Raw genomic sequence first — 8,030 nt, 5'->3', positions numbered from 1 at the left:
AATGATTCATAAAGCAATGGAAGTAATTCTGAATGAATTTTACAAAAGATGTCTGTCCAAACATTTTCAAAGCAGCGATTTAACATTAATACATGCAAGACAGATGTGTAGAGAGAAAAAAGGAGAAAAATAAAGTGGAACCTCAAAATGTGAACAGAAATCATGTGTAAGGTCACTAAATACGTTTTGAGTTCAATATAAATTTGGATAGAAATGCCACAAAAGGCTGAAAAAGAAAATCTGATTTAAAACCAGCTGATTAAAGAAGTGAAGAAAGGCAAAGAGAAGACGAAAGAAAATGAGACGGAGGGAGTAACAGGAGGAAGGGTAAACACTGGAATGAAGAGCTCAAAGAGAAGTACATTAAGAGCAGTGGTGTCTTTAAAGCTCACGCCTAATTTGTGAGATGAGAGAGAGAGACGGAGGGCTAACCAAGTGGAAAACACCATCTAGAAAACTATGATTAAACCCTTCCACTGTAATAATGAGATCTGCTCCAATCCTTTTAACACATCCTTCACACACACTTTTAACCAGGGTTTTTTCACCATAAAAATTCAAAGGTCAGACACGTAATTTGTGTCACCGTTCTTGCCTTTTAATGATGTAGGTGTAATACTCGAGTTGTCGGAAGATGAATCTGTTTACAAATGGAAGAAGAAAAACAGTCTGTTTGCTAAATCTCTACATTTTAGCGTGTCGTCTCACTGAAATGTTAATGATAAAAAAGTTGTGTCATCGTACATGTGTTTGATATGCTAATGATCAATATTTTCTTTGGTAGTCGGATCAAATGCCCACATCCTTGCATTAAAGTTGCTACTTTATTTAGTTCATGACAGTTTGAATGATGGCAAACACGCTGTCGGTTCACAGATCGGCAAACAATCGACAATAAGAGCAGTTTGTGTGAAATCTGACATTATTCTGCACATCAAAGCTAAACGTCTCCAAGAAGTCTCATTTCCTCAGTGTGAAATCATCCGTTTTATTCCTCTAACTGGCTTAGGTCTTCTGCATAGATTAGTCTTTCGTGTCTTTTCTTGTCGGCTTCCAAAGAGAAAGAGAATAATCTCTGTGGCAATGTGTGAATTAAATCAAGTGTTATGCAGTTGTAATTAAAGATTTTTCTTCTTTTTTATCATTACATTCTGTCGTGAATGCGGCTCTATTTTATCACTGTGAAATAGGCTGCTCTAAACTCCTAACTGGCTTATGACTGCTCTCCGCTGACTCAAAGACAAATCCTGTTTTCTGCTCTTAAAATGAAAGAAAAAGATTTAACCTCTTAAATTATTGTAATTTTCTGTCCTGCTGCTGGTGCCTCTAAATTATTTCCGTGCTATCTGAAACACACTGCAGGGTTTCTATCATATGGAGGGGTAGTGACAACATGCATGTAACCACATGTGTCTGTATAAGGAGACACTCTTCATGTGCTTTACTATGTTGAGTGAAGTTCTTACGAGTTGTTAGTGTTTAACCTGCAGCAGTCAAGTACATAAATGCTGCGAAAGTTTTGTGAATTTTTACACTTGCCGACTTTGGCATCAAGTGGTTGTTTCCTTTGGCACTACATTCAACTGAAGAAGATCCATTTTGCACACATGGTGTGGAGCCACTGGTGTTTAGTGTTCTGGGCAGTTTTAAGCGCTTGCTACAGAGCTTTTCCTCACATTCTACATCAGATTGTGGTGCTTCTGGAAAAGAGTCTCTCTACTTGTCACCTGTAGAAGTTTTGCCTCGGTGGTCAGTGTAGCGGATTCTTAGCTCTATAAAACAACTTTAAGATGTTTGATGCTATGTTCTCTCTCATATTGGTTCCCAAGATATTAAAACTAATCACCTGATTGTCAACCTCATTTCCACTGATGGAGAAAAGGATGTCTTTGTCCCTTCTTTTTTTTAGATCAACAATGAGCTCCAAAGTTTTGTTGACACTGGATAGGTGTTTTTTCTCTGTGCATTACACAGCAAGATGATGAGAATTAGTTTTAAATCTGTGAATCTAGTCTTTGGAATCTCCTTTCAAAGACTAGATGTTGTTGGGTTTTTTTGTGTGAGCAGAAATGTGTATTCTGTTGAGGCAAAAATAGCTAACTCCTCTGTGATTAGCAGGATACATTTCCGTCTACTATAATGCATATTAGCTTTTTCAGAAAAAGGGAAAAAAAAACGTCTCGAGCTAGCTTAAAACTTTCCCAAATGTAGGTCTTTTCTTTTTCCAAATACAGGCTTACTGGTGGGAGGCAGTATGATAGGTAAATAAATAAACCTTGCAAAAAAAGCTGCAACAAAAGCAGGCAGACCACAAAAACAGAAATCCAAAAATACAGGCTGAGGTAAAAACTGGACTGGACTTGGCTTGACTTAACATGAAGCTACACAAAACATGACGAAAGGCAGCCACTTGTACCATTTTAATAATCTTTTAAGTTCACTGCAAGCTACACTGTGTGACAGCCATCTGATGACCTTGGCTTTGACATGAACTTTGCACATGGCACATGCTTATGACTGCATACAAATAGTGTCCAGAATACATCAGCAACTGTATGTCCCTACTACACTACACTACCCTAGTGAGTCCTCTATTTGGTGAACCCTATATACTGAGTGAGTGAGTGAACAATTTTTAAATCTGAACACAGCCCAAGACTACACCAGACAAAAACAGTGGAATTTCACAAAAGCTGCCATCAAAATCCATAGACCATGAAATTGCCATTATCCATCAAGTTTTTCTCATGTTTAGCTTTAAATGCGTGTCAAACAATGTTAATGAAAACATAAACGATGTGATGCAATTAGCTCAACATCTTTTTAGAATGCAATGGCACCAACAACTCAAACCACTTTAGAGCAAAGAGAGGACTGAACCAGAGAGGCCAGTGTTATTATGTTGTGCTTCATTATGTTCACAGCAAGTTTAGTGGGCGAAAGGCAACAAATGGAATAACCCTGGACTTAATAGCCCAGTTCCTACAGAATTATTATGCTGCTGTCCTTTATAGACTTACTGTAAACCTCACAACTTTCTAAGGGATGCTTATCCTACTGTAGAGGTGTTGTCACGGTAGTGGGACTATAGTTGGACGTCACCCTGCTGCCTACAGTTTGAACCCTTAATTTTAGCCTTTACTTACTTTAACCTAGTAAGTATACTGAATTTACTACCAGGTTTACTGGGTTGATATTCATAATAGACACTGAGGCTAATTATATTCTCAAATTCTCAGAAAGTACAAGAAAAAATATTTGTCAAGCCTGTGTGGTTGGATGTTTTTACACAATTTGTGGGGGTTTTGGATAAAGTATCTAATAAGACATCTATGCTGTAAAGAAATCGTTTTTTACCACTCAGTTAAAGAAAAACTAGGCCAGTTGGACCAAAAGCAGTCCTGTCTGGCAACACTGTATTGTATCAGCCATCGCAACAGAGAGAGGGAACAAAGGGCTGGCCTGTTGTATATGTAACACATATCTTTGAAGGTTTGACAACCACACAATCAAAAAGCTCTGGTCCCCTGTTCATATCACAAAACTCGGCTAATATTCTCACATAACATCCCCTCTGCAGGGTTTATTGAAAAAGCCCTCCTATCAACAGTATTAAAATCTGTACCTTCTAATCTCTGTTTTGTCAAAGCAAAACCTTTTAACAAACGTTTCACACCGACTTCAATTTCCTCAGTGTGAAATGGGCTCTCCAGTCGTCTTAACTGGCTTACAGCCGCCCTCGTCTGTTTCAAACATAAATCCTATTTTCAGCCCTCATCAGTCAAGAGCAGAAGCAAGGATGTCTCTGTTTCAATAACTCATTTAGTGACACACACACACACACACACACACACACACACACACACACACACACACATATACATGCATAGCCTGTTGCTTCAGCAGCATTTGGAGACAAATCCCTTTTTCTGCTTTGCCCTCTCAGACAAAAACCATTTGTCTCATTTCCTAACGCTGCCTGTTGCACAAGATAAAAGATGACATTGTATGCAAGGCCTTTATGTTCTCTCTTTTGATTTTCTTTCCCCCTTCTTTCATCTTCTTTCCTTCCTGTTTCTGCTCTTTCAGTTCCAAAATCTCCTCAGTACATTTGGACAGTAGACCCTCAACTAAAGGCACTGAAAGGAGGTTAACAGAGTGGACACAAGTCTGTTTTCTCGAGGCTGCTGAGACTGGAGCAACTCTAACCAAGTTTATCAGTGTTTATCAATGCAAATATGTATGTACAGACTATGGTATCTTACAGAAAATTAAACTACACTGACTAATTTGTTACATTTCTAAGGAAACAAAAAACTCGAAACATAAAGCTGGAAAATATGTTTTGGAAAACAACAAAACATAAACATAATTTAATTCAGAGAGTTGTTACAGCAGAAGAAGAGTTGCAACTTTGTGTTCAGTACTGACTGTAATGACATTTTTGGAGACTTAGGAGTGTTTGAAACAAGCTATAAATACCCATACACAGTCCAGTCACTTTAAATACCTTGTGACCTTGTGACAGTGGTAAGAAAGACAGTGGAATTATTGTGATTGTTGCCAATTATTCCTGGGGGACTTAACGTAACTAAATCCTTAATGAGAGTGTGGAGGGGTTTGGTCGTGGAGTTGCAAACTTGACCGTAAAAATTGAAATTCAGGTTAATTTTCCTCCTCAACCAGACTCCCGCAACTTTTGGTACGCCGTTTAAGTTTACACAATGAAAACTTTTGAAAACTACTCAGTTGTGTTTAGGAAAAGGTGATGATTAAGGCAGCCCAATCCAACCAGATTAATGACAATCCAAGTACAATTTAATGGATTTGCAAAGATGTAAGAGCAAAATCCTTTACAATATCAGATACAACTGTCAGATAATAAAGTTTCTGATACCTATTCACAAAGCTATTTTTATAATGTACCACATGTTTTAATAGAATATACTTTATACAGTATAGACTTGCATAAACTCTCCTCATGGAAACCATTACCAATACTTTGGAAAATGTATTTTTGGTAATACAATTGCCTGTTACATTTCTCTCAAAACATGATTGCTGTTACAGCTTAGTTATATATAAACATTTGTCTTCCATATGGATAAATGCTTTTTAGTCTGAGGTTCAATGTGTATTTTGTAAACAGTGAAATGCTACTTATCACCTTGTAAAGCCAGAGATGTGTAACATGGTGAATAAAGGGAGAGGCAAGCTATCCTTGTGTATCCCTCACTCTAACCAAACATTTTTAGATTCCTTAACCTAACTAAGGAGAAAGCATAAGTGAACAGTTTGTGAAATAAAAGTAAAACTTAAAACCTGTTCAGACAGAGGATGAACTGTTGCACGTAATTCCACCACAAAAGCCATCACAAATATGTACATGTTTGCTTTTTAAAACTGGTGATTACTTCTTAGGACAGTTTCACTAAATGTAGTCAGACTGTTTCCTTATATGCAGATATTTTTTTCTGTCTGCATACATTGGAGAGAAAAAAAAGAGAAGGTTATGTCCCCTGACACAAATCAGTAAATTCCTGTTTTGTGACGGTATCATTAAATTCCCCATGACAGTTTTGGTAATGAAATATCCCACTAACATGTTTCTGATACTGCCAGATTCCTTATAGCCATGCTTTAATTACTAATGCCAGCAGTGTAGGATGAAATGCATAATGAATTCATTGCATTTATTTAACCCTATGTTATTGTTTGATTTTAAGGCTCAATGGAAAATTGAAAAACAAACTAAAACATTTTCCCCTCCAATTATGATGATGACAAATTAAACACACAGTATGTCCAGTTGTTGACCAATGCTCCTGTAAAAGTGGTCTTTGCTGCAGTCCAAGACGTTTAATAAAAAATTAGTTCTAGTTGCTATCAGACATGTCTGTAAATTTTCATGGTCTTTGTCGCCTGATTAGAAATGTATGTTCCTATTAACGTCAGGAAACTCCTCAGACCTCGTGTTGACTGTGGGACCCTGGTAAAAAGAAGGTTGAGAGACACTAAATATTATGCAATGTCAGTTTGATGAGACAGACATTACAATAAGAGAGAACCTGTGCCCCCCCCCCCCCCCTTTTACAAATTCAGTGTGTGTCTTGAGGCTGACCGCAGGGTATGAAGTAGAGTCGTGCTGTTAGTGGCTCTAATTGAAGCAGGTAATTAACTATCGAGAGTCCTCTGCATCATTGCAGATGGAGGGATCACGTGGATGTGAATGAGGGGGAGAAAAGGAATATGAGAAGAGGCAATGAAAGGGGGTGGGAGGGTTTAGCTGAAGGGGAGTCTGGTGCAAGTGAGAGGAGACAGAAGAGGATGAAGAGTGAGGAGGAGTTAGACGAGGAGGAAGGAAAAAGGAAAGTGAGGAGATAAAGATGGAGGAAAGTAGAGGAGAAACCGAGAAGGAGTCATTGATCAAGGATGAATAACGGCAACAGAGAAAAGAGGAAGATGAGGAAAATAAGGAAATGAGAAAGAAAGCTGAGATGGGACAAATAGTAAAGTTAGAGGAGGAAAATAAATGAGAAGGTACAAAGGAAGCCAAAGAAAATCTAAAATATGAAAAGAGAAGGAAGAGAAAACAAAGAGGTAATTAGAAGATGAGGAGGTGAGAGAAAGAGGTGCTGAGGGGAAATCAGGAGAAGAGATTGAAAATATGTTTGAAAGAAGAGAAGATGGAGAATACATAAAAAAAACACCAAAATGATTTCATGTACAGCTTTGTTCTGAAAAGTATGTTGGAATGTTATGTAACTAAAGACTAAACTGTTCCTATTACAAGCAAGAATAAGAAACTGGCTTGCTTTGAAACGACAGCCACTGGTCGCTTTAGTCCCCAAACAACTACAGAGCGTTGTTAAAGAGGAGGTGATACAATACAGTGGAAATATCTACGTCCCAACTTTTTTTTAAAACTTGTTGCTTGTTTGAAGTTTCAGCATTTTCGCTCAATCCTAATATATGCTCTTAATGCTAATCCTTTTTTTTTGCAGGAGCAATGTGACCCTTTTCTTTTGGTGGATGAGGGAGTAGTGGTCATCTATCTTCAACTGGGGTGTTGAAACGTTAGGAAATCCCTACCCCCAGATCCACCAAAGAAAAGAGGTATCTTACATTTGTAAAATAGAATGGTATAGAGCCAAGCGAATAAGTTGGTATTGGACCTTGACATGTTGTCATTTTAATTAAAAATAGGGTTTAGATGATTAAAAAAAATACAGAGCAAGTACAGAAAAAGTAAATCGTATGAACATAATGGACAGTATTGCCCACCTTCATGACATTGTGTTGAAACAGAGTGTGTTCAGACAGAGGCTTCTTCAGAACATCACAGGAGGTTATTCCCGCCATCAGCAATAACCAGACATCATAACAGCTTATTATGATTGTTGAAAAAGAAAAAAGGGGAAAAAATACTGCAACAATATTTCCAAAAATTTCCTTTTGGATTAGATCAACTATTTTAATTTCTTTTAATTTCAACATCTTTTCATTAAATTTCATAATATATTGGATTTTAACCGACTTCCAACCATCTTGAGAAAAAAACGAATCGTTTAAATTAATAAAATCATTCATGAAAAGAAAGGAAGGTAAAAGATTGATCAAAAAGAAAGAGAGAAAAAGAAATAAAGAACAAACAAATGGAAACTGAAAGGATAACTGACAACAAAAGGAAAAAAATAAAAGTATGAAGAAGTAGAAAAGTAAGAGAGGATGAACAACAGCACAGCAGGCTGGTTTTTCCCAGCAGATAGAATCTCTGTCATCAGTTGCCTCCCAGTTTTCCCACATCTGATCCATTCTGCTGCCCATTACAATCAGACCTTCATTATCTCCCATTAACCATGGAAACTTGCTCTTTTTTTTCACCTTTTACAGGCCTTGAATGTTCAGTCTGACTGCTGCTGCAGGCATGCGACACAATCACAGATATGTTTGAGAAATCACCTCGGCCTCATCCACTCCCATTCGGCACAGGAAACGGTCCAGACGCTGAAGCTCATCCATCACTGCCA

This window comes from Odontesthes bonariensis, chromosome 19 (genome assembly GCF_027942865.1).
Source record: "Odontesthes bonariensis isolate fOdoBon6 chromosome 19, fOdoBon6.hap1, whole genome shotgun sequence".
Taxonomy (NCBI): Eukaryota; Metazoa; Chordata; class Actinopteri; order Atheriniformes; family Atherinopsidae; genus Odontesthes; species Odontesthes bonariensis.
Note: the sequence above shows the minus strand (reverse complement) of the source record.